Source organism: Hemitrygon akajei, chromosome 7 (genome assembly GCF_048418815.1).
Source record: "Hemitrygon akajei chromosome 7, sHemAka1.3, whole genome shotgun sequence".
Taxonomy (NCBI): domain Eukaryota; kingdom Metazoa; phylum Chordata; class Chondrichthyes; order Myliobatiformes; family Dasyatidae; genus Hemitrygon; species Hemitrygon akajei.
Window position 1 is genome coordinate 72,782,269 of NC_133130.1, and position 20,066 is coordinate 72,802,334.

The 20,066-nt window shown below is 41.4% G+C and overlaps 1 protein-coding gene across 3 annotated transcripts in view; it reads right to left on the minus strand.

Moving 5' to 3' along the window:
- Positions 1-6,187, minus strand: part of abch1 (ATP-binding cassette, sub-family H, member 1) — a 110,806-nt gene extending 104,619 nt beyond the window's left edge. For 2 of the 3 annotated variants that reach the window (XM_073051216.1, XM_073051214.1), the window contains exon 1: positions 6,097-6,187. The gene's annotated coding sequence lies outside the window, so the exon portion shown is untranslated. Of the gene's footprint in view, positions 1-1,302; positions 1,427-6,096 lie in introns of those variants that run through there. The other variant, XM_073051215.1, reaches the window with a different exon arrangement.
- Positions 6,188-20,066: the final 13,879 nt, after the last annotated feature.

Here is a 20,066-nt window from a genome sequence, read left to right on the forward strand (position 1 = left end):
AACAAACAGTACACAATATGTGATTAAACGATTAAGCTTTATAATTCTTACTTTGACTATTAGTTAGTAGAGAAACAAAATATAAAAGAAAAATGGCCCAAATCATAAGATTTATTAATAAACTGTCTGTGCACAAAGTTGAAGCTCACACAGTTCAGTAATCCTTCTTCCACCATCGGTCTCCTCCAAGCGTCGCCGACCTTCGGACCCCCGCTCCAAGTCCATCCTGTCTGGTGGTCTACCAGATCTCTCCATTCGTGTCTTCTCTCTTCACCTCTCTCTCTCCCTCTGGCAAAAGCCCGTGAAATCAGCTGCTTCCAGAATCACAAGACAGGGCAGCAAAATCCTGATTGCCTAACATGCATCGACAGTCCTGTTATCTCCAGCCATAACCCAAACATTGCTGCTACAGAGAAATCGTTACTTCAGCAGTGAACATTACAAAAAACCATTACATTAGCAGTGAACCCTTACAGCGCATTACACAAGCAACAACAAAATCCCCAAAGTGAGACCATGGTCTACAGTCCATCAAAAACTATCTGTTCACTCTAACATTTCAACATGTCAGTCAGTCAGTCAGTCTCTCTCTCTCTCTCTCTCTCTCTCTCACACACACACACACACACACACACACACACACACACACACACACACACACACACACACACACACACACACACACACACACACACACACACACACACCACTCCTTCCACAGTAACAGGGGAGACAACAGTCACTAATTCGATGTTACAGTCAATCTGAAGCGTTGCATTTTTATTTTGAGTTCCCTGACTTGAGATTTGGCAAATTGATTCCTGAGTGCAGGGCACTCTGATAGCCATGCTCACTGTCTTTGATGTTCTGGCTCCCATTGCACTGCTTTCTGCATGACCTTCTTATCCTTTGTGTCCTGTTGCTGCTCTCCTTAACCATTGCTCTAACCTATTTTTGGCCTTTAATTCTTACCTGTCTTCCATCCCATCATAAACATTCTCCTCCTTCTCCTTCCACTTCCTCTTTTCTTTGTGTCTTAGAAGAATGTGCCTTGAAGGAAGCTTATCTTATGATGTTAACTGTTTCTCTCCGCAGATGCCAACTATTTTGACCCTCTAACATCTGCATCACTTCACCCTTGCATTGGCTTATTCAACACATGATTTCCAAGCTTGTTCAGAGACATTAATAATCTTATGCTTTCCCTAAATTCTAAATCATTCAGAGCTCAGGACTTCATCTAAACCCCACTTTATCTGTAATCCAGTAGTTTTGTTGCCAAACTCAAAACCATGGTTCTACCTGCAGGTTCATCTGTGAACTTGTTCTCTTCAGCCTCACACATTGCTCCTAGCCAATGTTCCTCTTCTCTGGTCTTCAGTGCATTTTCCCATTGATAACAGTCCCTTTGGCCATATAATCTTCACTATCTCCCTAAAAAGTCTTCTTGCAACTTAGCCTGTAACTTCCAGCCTACTGTTGCAATTTCCCTGCTGCTCCTATAGGCAGAGTTTTGCAAGGGGCTTTCAGAAACCACGGCAACTTTCATAATCCACATTAACACGCTTGGAAACATTTTACACAATTACTTCCTTTGTGAAACGGTTTTATTTTTACCTCTGGGACAAGGCTCACTTATACTTCCTTTTTCTTTGGCTCAGATTCAATTCCTGAATTATATATAAAATCAATTCTAATGGATTTTTTTTTACAAAATAACCAGAAATATTTCAGTTCATGCCGGCGAATTACATTACCCATTGGTCAATCAGCTTAGTTGAGCTTGTACATTAACACATTTGATAAGGATTTCATAAGGAGACAAATCTCAAGGTTGTATAAAGTATATATGCTTTGATAATAAATGTACTTTGAACTTTGGTTTCCTGCACATCTCTCGTTTCTTCTCACTACCACCTGTGGCTGGAGAATGCTTAATGTTTGGGCTCAGATGCCAAGTTCCATTCCATTACTAAAGTTTTCACTGAAGCATACGAGAGGGTAGGACTTACAGTCAATACCTGCAAGACAAACTCTTATGTTTTCCTAACCTTCCATTTTAAAATGTTCCCAAGCACCACCTGGCAACCTTGCTTTTGCTCACTTGTTCTAACATTTTCTTGAAGGCTTGGTGTCAATTTTTTGGCGGGGAGGAGACGGGGTGGTGCTCCTTTGAAAAACCTTGGAATATTTTGCTATGTTAAAGTTCCATATTAATGTAACTTTCTGTTGTTGACACTGTTTGGATCTCCTTCTCAGGACTCACACCACCAGGTTCAGGAACAGTTACTGTCCCTTAACCATCAAACTCCTGAGCCAAAGGGAATAACTTCACACCACCTCACTTGCCCATCATTGAAATGTTCCCACAACCCATGGACCCCCAAGACTCTTCATGTCATGTTCTTAATATTTATTGCTTCTTTCTTTATTTATTATTTTACAATAATTTCTTCTTTATTTTTGTATTTGCACAGTTTGTTGTCTTTTGCACACTGGTTGAACATCCAGCTGGTGAAGGTCTTTCCTTGATTCTATTCTGGTTATTGGATTTATTGAGTATGCCCTCAAGAAAATGAATCTCAGGGTTGTACATGATGACATATATGTACTTTGATAATAAATTGAATTTGAACTTTGAACCTTGTTGTTGGACTACATCAGACTTCCATCCTTTCATGATAGTCAGCTGCATTCAGAAGCAAAGACTGTGACTGATATTGATTCCTTTTCCAATCCTCTGATTCTGATATCAATTGTATGCTGGCTGCATTGCCTTCAGTTGATTATGGGCCACTAATCCCATCTGGGAGCATTGTAGTTTACTTAACTCTGTATTGACTAATTCTGCATTTGTATAAATATCTGTCATGGGCTCAGAATGTCCCAGATGGCTAATAAAGTACTTCTGAAGCATTGCCCCAGTTGAAACAGAGGCCAAATTAAACGATCAGATAATCTGTTTTGCTAACATTGTCTAAGCGATAAATATTGGCCGGAACACTTGGGATAACTCTTTTGCTCTCCAGCAAATGAGTGCAGTGGGATCTATTATGACCTGCCAAGTGAGTAGATGAAGCTTCAGCTTGTTCAGCCAGAATGAGTACTCTACCACAATAATGATAGCTCAAGGCTACTCATTTTAATTTTAGGACAACAATTTTCAAACGTTCATTAGATTCCTGAATAATTTTTGCTTATTCTTTTGAGAATGTGAACAATAGATTATGTATGGAACAAAGTATTTATGCAAAGTTGATAAATGAAAAAATTAGAATGTCTGCAGTCACAGCCACTGCTGCACTTCGACAAATGAAGCCCCTTCATGTTTCCTTTGCTAATTTGCACCAATCGCACAGACACTGACAGAATAATACAGCACAGAAGCAGCCATTTACACCATTCAGTTCTCTAGTGTTTTGGCAAACTGTGATGCAGTGAATCATACAGCCTATTTGTTCATGCAAACACGAGGAAATCTGCAGATGCTGGAAATTCAAACAACACACACAAAATGCCGGTGGAACACAGCAGGCCAGGCAACATCTATAGGAGGAAGCACTGTCGACGTTCGGGTCGAGACCCTTCGTCAGGACTAACTGAAAGAAGAGATAGTAAGAGATTTGAAAGTGGGAGGGGGTGGGGAGATCCAAAATGATAGGAGAAGACAGGAGGGGGAGGGGTGAAGCTAAGAGCTGGAAAGTTGATTGGCAAAAGGGATACAGAGCTGGAGAAGGGAAAGGATCATGGGATGGGAGGCCTAGGGAGAAAGGGGGAGGAGAGCACCAGAGGGAGATGGAGAACAGGCAAGGAGTAATTGTGAGGGGGAAAGAGAGAGAGAGAGAGAAAAAAGGAGGGGAATAATAAATAAATAAATAAATAAATAAATAAATAGATCAGGGATGGGGTAAGAAGGGGAGAAGGGGCATTAACGGAAGTTAGAGAAATCAATGTTCATGCCATTGCTCCTTACGCGACTCCCTTGTCCACTGGTCCCCCTCCCCCCATCCCTTCCCACCGATCTCCCTCCCAGCACTTACCCTTGTAAGTGGAACAAGTGCTACACCTGCCCTTACACTTCCTCCCTCACCACCATTCAGGGCCCCAGACAGTCCTTCCAGGTGAGGTGACACTTCACCTGTGAGTCGGCTGGTGTGGTATTCTGTGTCCCGTGCTCCCGGTGCGGCCTTCTATGTACTGCTGAGACCCAGCGCAGACTGGGAGACCGTTTCGCTGAACATCTACACTCTGTCTGCCAGAAAAAGCAGGATCTCCCAGTGGCCACACATTTTAATTCAATGTCCCATTCCCATTCTGATATGTCTATCCATGGCACAGTATCTGTGTATCACATCTGTGCACAGATCTGAGCACAGTACTCCAAGTGGAGTCTGACTAGGGTCCTATAAAGCTGTAACATAACCTCTCAGCTCCTAAATTCAATTCCACGATTGATGAAGGCCAATGCACCGTATCCTTTCTTAACCACAGAGTCAATCTGTGCAGCAGCTTTGAGTGTCCTATGGACTCAGACCCCAAGATCCCTCTGATCCTCCACACTGCCAAGAGACTTAACATTAATTCTATATTCTGCCATCATATTTGACCTACCAAAATGAACCACCTCACACTTATCTGGGTTGAACTTCATCTCCCACTTCTCAGCCCAGTTTTTCATCCTATTGATATCCTATTGTAACCTCTGACAGCCTCCCACACTATCCACAACACCCCCAACCTTTGTGTCATCAGCAAATTTACTACCCCATCTCTCCACTTCCTCATCCAGGTCATTTATAAAAATCACAAAGAGAAAGGGTCCCAGAACAGATCCCTGAGTCACACCACTGGTCACCAACCTCCATGCAGAATATTACCCATCTACAACCAGTCTTTGCCTTCTGTGGGCAAGCCAGTTCTGGATCCACAAAGCAAGGTCTCTTTGGATCCCGTGCCTCCTTACTTTCTCAATAAGCCTTGCATGGGGTACCTTATCAAGTGCCTTGCTGAAATCCAGATACACTGCATCTATTGCTCTTCCTTCATCTATGTGTTTAGTCAATCCTCAAAAAATTCAATCAGGCTCGTAAGGCACCACCTGCATTTGACAAAGCCATACTGACTATTCCTAATCATATTATGCCTCTCCAAATGTTCATAAATTCCGCCTCTCAGAATCCTTTCCATCATCTTACCAACCACTGAGGTAAGACTCACCGGTCCATAATTTCCTGGGCTTTCTCTACTCCCTTTCTTGAATAAGGGAATAACATCTGCAACCCTCCAATCCTCTGGAACCTCTCCAGTCCCCATTGATGATGCAAAGATCGATGCAAAGATCATTGCCAGAGGCTCAGCAATCTATGCAGCAGGGGAATGTTTTATGTAAGTCGTTTAAAACTACAAACATACAGTGTATTGACCATATTCATCAAAAATAAGACCCGATCGACATTTGTTGACTTTACAACAACGCAATGTGACAGGCATTTCACAAATGTATAAACATTCAGATCAGTTTCCGTCTGTGCACAGCACTGACATCTGAGTTTATATGTATTCAGAGACATTTGTCATAATCACTGTGCAACTTCTCTTTATGTATGAAAAGCTGAAATCTGCGTAAACTACGCTAAATACAGACTATAAACCAGTAGATTTGCATATTAAATATAACTGGATTGCCATCTTTCTGTGTAAGTTTTTAACAGTGAGTATCACGAAGTGGTAAATTATTTCGCATTCCATACAGCTACTAAACCTGCATGGTCATGCCAAGAATATATTCTTTCAGTGATGCCTATGCACCCTGCCAAAAACTTTCCAAAGTCAAACATATTGATTCCAATACCACCTATCAACAATGTAGAATTCAACTGCTCCTGGAAGACAGATGCTTATCCTAACCAAGGCACAGGTCACTTTTAGCACCTTTGAAGGGTGGTATCACTAACACGTCTGACGATCCCTTCCCATGACTTTAAAGCAATTGATGTCTTCCCCTCTGGTCTGCTAATTCCTGTTATTGAGCAGAACATCTGTTTAGAAGCAACCACACATTCTGAAAATGGATGAACAAATAAGCAAATGACTAACCTTAACACAGCAAGCTATTCTTTCAGAAATCTTGTGGAGAAGCATGATTTGACTTTAGTCTGCTGCAGTTTAGATGTGCAACAGCCTTCAGCAATATCTGGCGTAAATAGATATACTCAACTGTTTTGCATTTACTTCGTTCTTGAAACTATTATATTTTTACTGCTGGAAACTTCTCATTTATACTTCTCTTTTCTCTCACTCAGAATCAACCGCTAAATTGCCCTTGATTCCTTTACTTTCAATTAGTTATAATAGTATTACAAATTTAACATTGTTTTCTGTCATCCCTTGACCCAAATGCAGATCAAATCTTAGATTTACTTATACTTTGCCGTTTACTACTTTGGTATTAATTGTATTCTGAATTAATGATAACTAAATATACATTCTGAAAGAAGAATGGTAATACAAAGTAGTTATTAGAAATTCCATCAGAATCTGCTGAGGAATCCTTCTGTTCCCTCTGACCGCCAACATTACTAAAAATAATTTGACACTGACCTTCAGATGAGCTTAATTTACCTGAAGATGAGCTAGATGCCTGACCTCTACTTTGATACAATTATTATCTGTGAAAGTATTTCAGTTTAAATACAATAATCATTATATTAAACAAATTATTACATGAGCACTTGTCAATTTTCTTCTCAAGACTCTAAAAAAATCTTCTCTGGTCTTTTTAATAGTTGGCAACAGTGCATTAGTTTATTAAAGCTCTAAAATTGTAAGTGACTAATATCCATCATTATTTATATATGATAAATGCAATTGCTTGAATTCATGTATCATTGCCTTGTTTAAGATCTCAGACAGTGAAGAATATAATGTCTAAAATCTTTGTAATTATCTGAATTATTGGAACACTACAGGCAGGTACCTGTAGAATTGCCTTAGCCTAGGAGTTTGCAAATCAAATTAGCCTCGAATCAAACAGAATAATTGCTCAGTCGCCACTTTATTAGGTATGCCTGCACATCTGCTCATTAATACAAATATCCAATCAGCCAATCATGTGGCAGCAACAGAATGCATAAAAGCATGCAGACATGTAAAGAGAGTCGGTTGTTGTTTAGACCAAACATCAGAATGGGGAAAGAAATGTGATCTTAGTGACTTCAACAGTGGAAAATTTGTTGGTGCCAGACTGGGTAGTTTGAATATCTCAGAAACTGCTGACCTCTTGGGATTTTCATGTACAACAGCCTCTAGAGTTGACAGAGAATAGTGCAAGGAACAAAAATCATCCAGGTGATGTTCTGTGGCAAAAATGCCTTGTTAATGAGAGAGGTCAGCTGAGAATGGCCAGACTTGTTCAAGTTGATGGAAAGGTGACATTAACTCAAATAACCATTAGTTACAGCAGTGTTTGTATAAACACAACACATTGATCCTTGAAGTGGATGGGCTACAGCAGCAGTGGCCACTTTATTAGGTACAGGAGGCTCCTAATAAAGCTGACTTTGTTTTGCCTTTCAAGCTTGCTTTGTCATTCATCAAAGTCAGACTGATCCTCCCATACAAAACATTTTCCTATACAATCCCTATATTCTTTGATTTTTAGAATATACAAAAATCCACCAATATCTGTTTCAAATGAATCTACATCCACAGCCCTCCAGATTAGAGAATTCCAAAGATTCACCATTCTTGTAAAGGAATTTCTTCTTGCCTCACTCCAAGACTATGCTTGGTTGTAGATTCTTCAACTTGGGAAACATCTTCCTGTATTCAACCTTTTGAGCCCTGTGCGAAGTTACATTAAGTTTCAGTGAGATCTTTTCTCAGTCTTCTAAGTTCTAAATAATATAATCTTACTGCATGTAGTCTCTCTTTTTATAGTTTATTTCACCATACTTCTAGTGAATCCAGTGTATCTTTGCAGCACACCCTCTTTGGCAATTATTACATAGTCTTCTGTAGGTGAGGAGGCGTCACCTGTATGCAGTAGTCCGGATGCTGTCTCACCAAAGTCTGCATAATTGCAGAAGACACCTTTACTCATGTACGCAAATGCCTCATAAGAAAGGCCAACATATTATATGTCGTCTTAATATCACTTGGTACCTGCATTGTTAGCTTTTAGTGATTTGCATACATGGTACTTTTGAATATAAGCATTGTCTGATCTCTCACACTTAAAAATATCTCCACTTTACAACCTCTTTTTTGAGGATGGTGCTAGGCCTTCTGTTTGAGAGAGAGGTTGTGGAAACTAGGACTTTATTTCTTAAGAGTGCAGGAGACTGAATGTTAATCTTATAGAACTGTGTAAAATCATGAGGACTATAGACAGAGTGAATGCACACAGTCCTTTTCCAAGAACCAGAAGAGGGCATAGGTTTAGGATAAGAGGGACAAGTTTTAATGAGTACATGAAGGTGCAACTTTTTGTTTATACAAAAGGTGGTACGTATATGAAATGACCCACCAGAGGAAGCGCTTGAGGCAGACACAATAACAAAATTTTGGCAGTTACATAGATAGGAGAAGTTCAGAAGGATATGAGTCAACTGTGGCTAAAGGGTGTATTTTCATTCTGAATTACTATATGAGTCTTTTCTATTTTGTGCTTATTAGGGCATATTCTAGACTTAGGGCGTATAGCAAAATATTAACGTCAGCAGCCAATCTTTAGACCTGAATGGGATTGTAGATTAAAATTAAAATGCAGCTCTGAGCAATAGGTTCCTAGAGCTATGATCAGTAGTTAGTTGAAAACCAAACAATGCTGATTAACATTCATTTTGGGTGTCTGGAGTGCGTGTGAAGAAGGTGTGAAAATTTGACATAATTCGAATGAAGCATTGTAGACACATTGTAAATATATAATTGTCCTTTGATCTTCGGCATATAAAATGGCATATTGGGTCAAACAGGCCTCTTCCTTCAGAGAGTGTCTCATTCTGTCAAATAAAAGACTACTTCATATCTATCTTTCAGGTGACTTTGTTCTCATTACAACAATGTCTGGGACACTTTTGCAACTCATCATATGGCCAGCGATCTCAGCAATCTAAGTGGGTGAGTATTTTTTACAATCAGCACGTTCTCATGGACCAGTTCGTGTTGGTGGCTGCAGGATTGCGAGATATCAGAAACATGGAGGAGAGCTTAACTAGTAGATATAAAAATAGTATGGTGTGTGTGCAGGCTTGTTTGTTTATGTATAATTTGGTAAGAAGGGACCACCAGTTGCAAAGGGTGGTGTGGTGAACTACATATACCTGTCTGGACACGCCCCCCCCCCCCCCCCTGCAGACTGCTCCTGTGGCTCCTCCCACAGACCCCTGTATAAAGGCGATTGGAGCCACCGACCCTTCCTCAGCCTACCTTAACCCACGTCTCAGAGTTATTGATGGTGCATCAGGTGGTTATTGACAGTTTGGGATGCCGGGGGGGCATGTGTACTCATTCTGAGAACTGTATTTTGGCAGACACATTTGCAAGTGTGTGTGTCTGTGTGTTTTAACAACACATCTGTAATCTTGGTGTAACAGTTAGATACAAAGGACTATAACAAACGTTAAGAATTCAGGCACATATAAGTGTCAGATTGCAGAGTACATATTTCGGTGGTTTGAAGTATGTACTATTTAACTTGTATCCATCATTTATATTTTGTGTAGTGTGGGAATGAATTAGTGTGCACATGTTTCAGGAAGAGGTTTGAACCGGGTATACCTGTCACGATGGCACCTATTGAGGTCAGGCAACTTCAGGTCTAGAACCCTGATTACCCGAGCCAGCCCTTGACTCTGTTTATAACCATTAATAAGCCCTTCACCCCCAGGGAGAAGCACAGCATTTTGTCAGAGTTGTCCTCACTTAAAGTTGCATGCAGGAATTCAGAATTCTGGCGCAAGCTCAAGGAAGGTTGAAATTCACCAGATGCACCCTAAGGATATCCACGTGCTGGTAAAAGCAAAGTGTCTGAGGAATATGTGGGACGGTATGACCCAGGGGGTGTAGGATGGCATGTGGGCACCTACAGGGAGCACCAGCTATGAAGAGAGATCACTTCTTTAAAGGAGAAGTGAGGCAGAAACTTGGGGGAGATGAGCATAACTGGAGAACCAGTGATTCAAAGCGGGCCAGCCGTGGATTATGCAGAACATAAATATCAAGTGTTTGAGGAGTATTCATGGATGGATAATCGAAGGAGTGACAACCCAGTCTTCCTGAAAATGCTGAAGGAAGGCCTGAGCTCAGCCCACCAGGAAGTTTTCGATTTGGGGATAGTGGTGGGATCGACCTACTCCGCGTTAGTATCATGGGCCGATGAGATAGACCAGAGGAGGGGTGAAGAGAAGTCATGAAGTGGCTGCAGTGAATGTAGCTGCCGTGACGTCACAGAGAACTTGCTTTGTGTGCCAGCAGCTGGGGCACGTAGCAAGGATCTGCTGCAATAGACATGAGAAGGTAAAGGAGATGATCTGTTACAGCTGGGACTTCTCAGGCCATGGTTGGAGGCAGTGCTCTGAGAAACGAGAAAAGTGTGTTAGTCACTCACCAAAGCAGGCAGAATCCACAGCAGCATCCTCTCTTTCCAGTTTGGCTGCTGACCAGTTTATAGAGCTGGTGAGGTCAGACATAAGGCTGATAGCTGCCTCTACTGCCAGTGGTAGTCATCTGCAGATGTATGTAAGAGATTTAACACAAAGTGCACTGCAGATGCTGTGGTCAAATCAAGACATACAAAAAAGCTGGATGAACTCAGCAGGTCGGGCAGCATCCGTTGAAAGAAGCAGTCAATGTTTTGGGTCGGAACCCTTCGTCAGGACTCCATTGAAAGAAGCAGTCAACGTTTCGACCTGAAACGTTGACTGCTTCTTTCAACGGATGCTGCCCGACCTGCTGAGTTCATCCTGCTTTTTTGTACAGCTATGTAAGAGGTTTATAAGGGGTCCAGCAATGTAAAATGTTAGTGGAAATGGGATCGTCAGTATCAATAATTGATTTACCCTTGCTCACAACTGGAGAGGTGATTTACATTAGCAATGCAGGAGGTGAAACAAAGTCAGCTCCAGGTACTTGAGATTAAGGGAGTGCAGCTTCCGTAGATTTTTGGTTATGCCCAAAAAAGAAGATGCTAGACAGACTGAGTAAGACAGGTGCTATCATAGACTCAGGAAAAGGAGAAATAACATGGACAAAACAGACTCCGCAAACATGTGGGACCCACAAAGCAGCTAACATGGCCCACAGAGAAACAGCAGCCCCAAGCAGGGAGGAGAGACAGGGCAATGTGTGGGAATCATGCCAGGAGATCCAAGAGAAAGTGTCAAACACAGCTAGAAGTAGTGCAGCTGACCGAGGAGGTAGCGTAATCTGATTAGGGATAGTCAGCATGGCTTTGTCAAGGGCGAGTCGTGCCTTATGAGTCTGATTGAATTATTTGAGGAAGTAACAAACACATTGATGAAGGTAGTGTATATGGATTTCAGTAAGGCATTTGATAAGGTTCCCCTTGCAAGGCTTCTTCAGAAGAGAAGGAAACATGGGATCCAAGGAGACCTTGCTTTGTGGATCCAGAATTGGCTTGCTCACAGAAGGCAAAAGGTGGTTGTAGATGGTTCGTATTCTGCATGGAGGTCAGTGATCAGTGGTGTGCCTCAGGGATCTGTTCTGGGACCCCTCCTCTTCGTGATTTTTATAAATGGCCTGGATGAAGAAGTAGAAGGGTAGGTTAGTAAGTTTGCTGATGACACTAAGATTGGGGGTGCTGTGGATAGTCTGGATAGTTGTCAGAGGTTACAGTGGGACATCGATAGGATGCAGAACTGGGCTGAGAAGTGGCAGATGGAGTCCAACCTAGATAAGTGTGAGGTGGTTCATTTTGGTAGGTCAAATATGAAGACAGAATATAATGTAAATGGTAAGACTCTTGGCAGTGTGGAGGATCAGAGAGATCTTGGGGTCTGTGTCCATAGGACACTCAAAGCTGCTGCACAGGTTGACAGTGTTATTAAGAAGGCGTATGGTGTGTTGGCCTTCATCAACCATAGGATTGAGTTCAAGAGCCGTGAGGTAATGTTACAGCTATGTAAGACCTTGGTCAGACCCCACTTGGAGTCCTGTGCTCAGTTCTGGTCACCTCACTACAGGAGAGGTCCCAGAACAGATCCCTGAGGCACACCAACCTCACTACAGAGAGAGTGATTTACAAGGATGTTGCCTGGATTGGAGGGTGTATCTTATGAAAATAGGTTAAGTGAACTTGGCCTATTCTCCTTGGAGAGATGAGAGGTGACCTGATAGAGGTGTATAAGATGATGAGAGGCTTTTTCTCAGAGCTGAAATGGCTAACACAAGGGGGCATAGTTTCAAGGTGCTTGGAAGTAGGTACAGAGGGGATGTCAGGGTTAAGCTTTTCACACAGAGAGTGGTGGGTGCTGGAATACACTGCCAGCGGGGGTGGTGGAAGCAGATACAACAGGGTCTTTTAAGAGACTCTTAGATAGGTACATGGAGCTTAGAAAATTAGAGGACTATGGAGTATGGTGATTCTAGGCCGTTTCTAGAGTAGGTTACATGGTCAGCACAACATTGTGGGCCGAAGGGCCTGTAGTGAGCTGTAGATTTCTATGTTCTAGCAGTGATTAAAGTAAAGGCTCACCAGAAAGAGGATAGTAAGGAGCAGAATGGGAGCAAGTGGGTAGTCATCAGTGCAAGCAGGCCAGTGGAAGAACGAGAAGCAACAGAAATTACAAGTGTAAAGAAAGAAACAACAACTGCCAATTTAGTAAGATTACATGGAGATATGAAAGACCACTGTAACCAGGGTAACACATTGAGGGATCGAGCAAAGCAGCAACAACATATTGTGAATCAGAGAGAGCCAGAGGGAGAGCAGATAGTCCTCTCACAGCTGGGTGACTAAGTGATAGTAAGAGAACTGGTTGAAAGGACAGGTTTCACTCCCAGGTAGCACTCTGGACGAATAACGCCTGTGTTGGTGTACAGTCCTTTCGAGGTAGCCACTGGACTCAGGTTAAACCATATGACCCACCTTCCTGTCACCCTCACAGGGATCGAGTGTGCCTGGTAACAGTGTCATTGCAGAGAACCCAAGTGATGAACACCAGCTGATGGATCAGACCCACGGCAAATGCAAAGGCAGAGGACACTGAGAGCGCGACAGCGACAGTGTAACGGTATTCTGTAGCGAAGGCTGGTTGCTGAAGGCAGGTGATTAGTTGTACAGCATAGAATAGCAAAAACAATGGGGAGAACAGATGGGAAGGGATCCCAGTTGCAGCAGAGACACATTGTCAAAGATAACTAGAGTGTTCACTCAGATGCCTCCTCTTTCTAAACTCCAGGAAGTACCGTAGTTCATGAGATCTTTGGAATTTATCAGCTTTCGGTCTTCTCAACTTCTCTGGCAATTTTTTTTTAACTGGTATATATTTCCTTCAGTTCCTCATTCTCCCTAAAATCTTGCATTTATGGTATTTTCAGCTTTTTTTGTGTGTCTTCCCCATAATACCAAAGCAGTTTTTAAATTCCTCTGCCATTTCCTCTTTTTCTATTATTAAATGTTACTAATCTTTTCCTTTCTTCATAGCTGTAGACTCTCATAATCCAATTTAGTCTTGTATTCTATAATCTTTCTTTATCAATTTCTTTGTCCTCCTTTTTTCATAATTAAAATGTTCCTAATCCTCAGGGCTAGTGTTATATCTGGAAACTCTGTAAGACTCCTTATTGTGTTTAATACTACTTTTAATTTCTCCCATCAATCACAGTTGGTCAACATTCAGGGGTTTTCTGTCTTAAAGAAATACAATTATTCAACAATCATGTATTATTTCTTTGAAGGTTAAATTGCATGTTCACCAATATATTTTCCCATTCAGCCTCAGCCAAATTACTTTCACACTTTCTTAGAGTCCTTGGTTTAAAATTAACAACCTAGTTTTGCATGGCTTGATATCACTTTCAATACAAATATAAAGTTCTGTAATATTTTTCTCACATTTCCCTTAAAGCAGCTTTACAAAAACAACATTAACCCTCTCTCATTGCATATGTTTCTCTTGATTCCTGAATATATTGATCTAGGAAACCAACTTGTACATATTTCATGAAATCCTCCTTAAATTATTACAACTAATTTGATCAAATCAATATATCAAAAGGATTTGAGTACAGGAGCAGGGAGGTTCTACTGCAGTTGTACAAGGCCTTGGTGAGACCTCACCTAGAGTATTGTGTGCAGTTTTGGTCCCCTAATCTGAGGAAAGACATTCTTGCCATAGAGGAGTACAGAGAAGGTTCACCAGATTGATTCCTGGGATGGCAGGACTTTCATATGAAGAAAGACTGGATCGACTAGGCTTATACTCACTGGAAATTAGAAGATTGAGGGGGGGATCTTATTGAAACGTATAAAATTCTAAAGAGATTGGACAGGCTAGATGCAGGAAGATTGTTTCCGATGTTGGGGAAGTCCAGAACGAGGGGTCACAGTTTAAGGATAAAGGGGAAGCCTTTTAGGACCGAGATGAGGAAAAACTTCTTCACACAGAGAGTGGTGAATCTGTGGAATTCTCTGCCACAGGAAACAGTTGGGGCCAGTTCATTGGCTATATTTAAGAGGAAGTTAGATATGGCCCTTGTGGCTAAAGGGATCGGGGGTATGGAGAGAAAGCAGGTACAGGGTTCTGAGTTGGATGATCAGTCATGATCATACTGAATGGCAGTGCAGGCTTGAAGGGCCAAATGGCCTACTCCTGCACCTATTTTCTATGTTTCTATAGTGTAACCCTTACGACTGGTATAGTTCTGAATGTGATATCAAGGTGCCTTAGTGAGAACGCCATGGATGGGCAGCAATGGGATAACGAATAACAATGGATGGATTCATATTTTGCACAAAGGAAGATGGTTGTAGATGTTGGAGGTAAATTATTCTAAAACCACGGCATTACTGTGGATCAGTCATTTTTCTGCTGCTTCTTCAACAAAGTCCTTCTGTCATAAGGTCAAGCATAGGGACTTTTGCTGATGATTACACAGTATTAATCCCATTCACATTCTGCCACTTGCTGATTCCACTCCAAGTTGCACACCATCCTGCCTTTTAACGGCATTCCTTCCTGGTTACTGGGTGTTTTTCCTGGAAGGACCTTCACCAGAAAGATTGCAACAGTTCAGGAAGAATGCTCACCTTCATATTCTCAAGGGCATTTAGAGTGGCTCGTAAATGTTGACATTATCAACAATGCCCAGGTCAGTTTGGCTGAAACAGTTTCCCAACAGATTCCAGTACTGATTAATACTGCATAGGCTCCTGGCGTAGACCCAGACTCTCGCCATTCAGATCACAAGGGATAAAAACAAGATGTGGAGGTAATATAATGATAAATCAAGCTCCTTGGGAATATTGGGTTAGGCATCAGTGAATGAGCTAAAAGGGAAATTAATTCATACAATTATGAAAGATCATATTAATGTGACAGGAAGGAAAACACTCTTCTTTCTATGAAGCCTCTCCATCTGGGTGTAAAGCCTTAAACATTGTGACTACTGAACCCTTATCCGAAATCTGTAATTTTCTGGGAGGAGAGCCATGAAAACTAAAAGGTTTTGGGCCAAGTGTGGAAAAGATATGAAAAAATTCTCTGATTTCATTTGCCCAGACAATATAATGTAACAAATTAAGGGGAACTGATTGCATAACTTGAATGAAGCAGAGATTAGAAGTGTACACCTACAGAAATTATTTCATTACTATCACGGAAGATCATGCACTTTTTCATCAAAAATTTATTCTGGGAAATCAAACAAAGGAAAAGGATGGGGGGAGCATGTTATGTACACGGAGAGAATTTGTTTGCAGTTAGATCACGTCAATGTAATCCAGTAAAGGGTAAGGAAACCAGTCAATGAATAATGTATTAATCAAAAGGAAGCAAAATAATTGTTGGAAAGAATCTGGCTCATCCTGCAGCATGAACAATTATAAAATGTAATGTTTAAGTCTAAGGATAGACTATAAGACTCCATTCAAAACATTTGCACACGTTCTACAGCAAGTTAAAGTGGCAATGGATAATGATATTGTGTTGATTTGGTAACAGCAAAGTCAGGAGGTTGATTCAATCAATTAATGATTGGTTTTAATAAGGAATTTGAGACACCTGGGTTTTCACAGTGAAATGTGAGGAAGCTAGAAAGAAAATACTCCCTTTCAAACCTTATCAGAATTCTAGAATGATAATGGGAGGCCAGTTATCCTGTGGTTGTGCAGGATCTTTGCAAGGAATACCCTATTTATCCCATCCTGCCAGTAGCTTTCTCCTCAGAGCTTAATTGAAAGTGTTTTTATCATAGACATGTGGGTGGGTATGGCTGCAAGGCAGCAGTGGTTTAAAATAAGTTTTCCTTCTCCTAGACGGGCTGCCATCCAAGACTGATGAGCCCCATCTGCTTGAAGCAACTGCCAGTGGCCCACCTTTGCCCCTTCTCTTGTTGGCAGAAACAGTTCCGCCGGGCCTAGTAGCTAAGCCACACATGAAGGACAAGAGTTGGACTTTGTTGTCAGAGGCTGTTCGAGTTGCACGTCATTTGGAGCACTTTATAGGTAGAAGGAGCTTATCCCCACTACCTACCCCAGCTTAGGAACCTCAGATAGCTTCACTTCCAATGAATTCATCAGGACGTTGCCTGGAATGAAGGCCTCTCATGACAAGCAGAAGCTGGGATCGTTTTCATTGCAGCGCAGGAGGTCGAAGTGGATCTTATAGAGTTTTATACAATGATGAGAGGCATAGACAGGGTAGATAGTCACAGCCTTTTTCCAGGGGTACGGAGTCTAAAACTAGGAGGCAGGTTTAAGTTGAGAGGGAAAATACTTAAAGGAGATTTAAGGGAAAAGTTTTTCAGAGAGGTTAATGGGTTTTTGCATGCTGATAGAGGTGGTGGTAGAGGCAGGTAAATTCACAATATTTAAAAAGCATTTGGACTGGTCTCTCAATAGGAAGGGAATACAGGGACTCCGCTGTTACAAGATAGTTGAATGGTTTCCTGGTACAATAAGATGGACCTTGCACCTTATTGTTTACATGCACTGCACCTGTGCAGCAACTGTTGCACTTTATTCTGCATTCTGTTATTGTTCTACCTCAAAGTATCGTGTAAAGATTTGATCTGCATGAACAGTCTGCAAGGCAAATGTTTCACCGAATCTTGGTGCATGTGACAATAATAAACCAATTCCAATGCCATATGCTGGGAAGTTTGATTCATTTCAATCGGCAAGGATGAGTTGAGCAGAAGCTCTTGTTTCTTTCTGTGTTATCCCATTCTGTGAATTACATCTTTAAAGAGCCTAACTGAGCCAAACAAAATTGCTAATGTGCTCTTCAGATTCATTAAACAGCATGTGGGGCAACTGAATGGTTAAGCTGTTTCTGGTGGTGTTGGTTAAAAAAGGAATATGTAAGGTAAAAATTACTCACTGGGAAAATAGAAGTCAATTAATGAAACAGAATTTTTAAACACAGATCTGCAGATGCTGGAAATTCAAGCAACACACACAAAATGCTGGTGGAACGCAGCAGGACTAACATCGACTGTGCTTCTTCCTATAGATGCTGCCTGACCTGCTGCATTCCACCAGCATTTTGTGTAAACAGAATTTTTACCTGTTTTTACTTGACAATAACAAATTGACAGAGCATGTGATTTTTTTTCCCCTTTCTCGGGAATATGTTCCTTCCAGGGCATCATTTCAAGAAGTAATGCCTTATTTGTAAATGCTGTCAATGAATTTTGAGAGACTTATGTGGAAGAGATAGGGAAAAGACAAGTTGGCCTACATGTACACACACAGCAGTGGGTCAGTAGAGAGTAGCTGGAAAGACTGTTACCAGTCCCCAGCCCTGTCTCAAGTGTCCTGGTGATGACAGCCAACACTGGCATTCTGCCAATCAACGCACATCTCTCAACGAACACACAAAAACAAATTAACTGATAATTTTTCAGCACTGATATTGGTTGTGAAGCACTGTGCAAAGTATTGAAAGTATGAAGTGTGCTGTATAAATGCATTTTTCCCCTTTTTAACACAGAAGCAGAAGCATTCCAACAACCATGGTGGGATGTACAAAATGCCGAGACTTGGGGCATGCACATCCTCCACCTTTCCTGGTTTGTAATCTCAATCATATCTCCTGTGGGTAAAGTCGATGATTCAAAGCACACACACTACAATCTGTCAAATCAAAACAGGGCAAACAGAATGAGTCTAGCTTACACTGCAACATTGCATTATTCCTGAACATCTGACCAGTGGATTTCTTAAGTGCTGAGTTATGGAAATTCCTCGTTACTCCTACTAAACATTGCAGTGTGTAGGACTGCTAAACAATTCCAATGAACTAGATTTTGAACAGTGATTGGATTTGCATATTCTAAGGTCTGGATATGTCTGAACTGCTTGTTAAGAATCTGGTTCAGCATGAAAAGGATGTACTAAATGAAAACAAGTCACAATGGTTGAGGAATGACAATCGGAGGCAAACGCACGTCTCAATGAAAATGTTCTAACTACTTAACTAAGATAGCTGTGCCTGAGTGGGCTTGTTGGCATTTTCATTAATATAGTTTATTGGAGAAAGTTCTCACCTTCTTCAGCAGTTCAACCTTTGCATGGTTCAGCAGATTATTATACTTCAAAGTGTCCCGGAGACAAGGGATTAGCAGAAGTCTGCTGGTGAAAATTATGATTTTCATTGCCTAGCAGGTGCCCAGGGTGGGATAACAGGAGGTCTGGGAGTGTAAGGGGTGTATGATAGTGGTAAGTTTACTAGGATGACTGAACCACTGATCCAGGGACATGAGTTTGAATCCTGCAGCTGATGATTTAAATCCCTTTAATATATTTTGGGATTAAAAAATAGTGCCAGGAGCCAAGAGTCAAATTGTCATATGTCATACTCAGACGTGGTTAAACAGATGTAGATTTTAAAGATTTACATGTACATCAAAACATATAGTGAAATGTTTGTGTCAAATCAAATCAGAATCAGAATTATTATCACCGGCATGTGACATGAAATTTGTTAACTTAGCAGCAGCAACTCAATGCAATATATAGAAGCAAAAATAAATAAATAAATAGATCGATTACGGTATACGTATATTGAATAGATTTTAAAAAACGAACAGAAATACTGTACATTAAAAAAAGTGAGGTAGCGTCCAAGGGTTCAATGTCCATTTGGGAATCAGATGGCAGAGGGGAAGAAGCTGTTCCTGAAACACTGAGTGTGTGCCTTCAGGCTTCTGTACTTCCTATCTGATGGTAACAGTGAGAAAAGGGCATGCCCTGGGCGCTGGAGGTCCTTAATAAAGGACGCTGCCTTTCTGAGACACCGCTCGCTGAAGATGTCCTGGGTATTTTGTAGGCTAGTACCCAAGATGGCGCTGACTAGATTTACAACCATCTGCAGCTTCTTTCAGTCCTGTGCAGTAGCCCCCCCATACCAGACAGTGATATAGCCTGTCACAATGCTCTCCATGGTACAACTATAGAAGTTTTTGAGTGTATTTGTTGATATGCCTAATAAAGTATGGCTGCTGCCTTGCCTTCTTTATAACTACATCAATATGCTGGGACAAGGTTAGATCCTCAGAGGTCTAGACACCTAGGAACTTGACGCTGCTCACTCTCTCCACTTCTGAACCCTCTATGAGGATTGGTATGGGTTTCTTTGTCTTTTCCTTCCTGAAGTCCACAATCAGCTCTTTCGTCTTACTAACTTTGAGTGCCAGGTTGTTGCTGCAGCACCACTCCACTAGTTGGCATATCTCATTCTTGTACGTCCTCTTGTCACCACCTGAGATTCTACCAACAATGGTGGAATCATCAACAAATTTATAGATGGTATTTGAGCTATGCCTAGCCACACAGTCATGTGTATATTCAGAGTAGAACAGTGGGCTAAGCACACACCCCT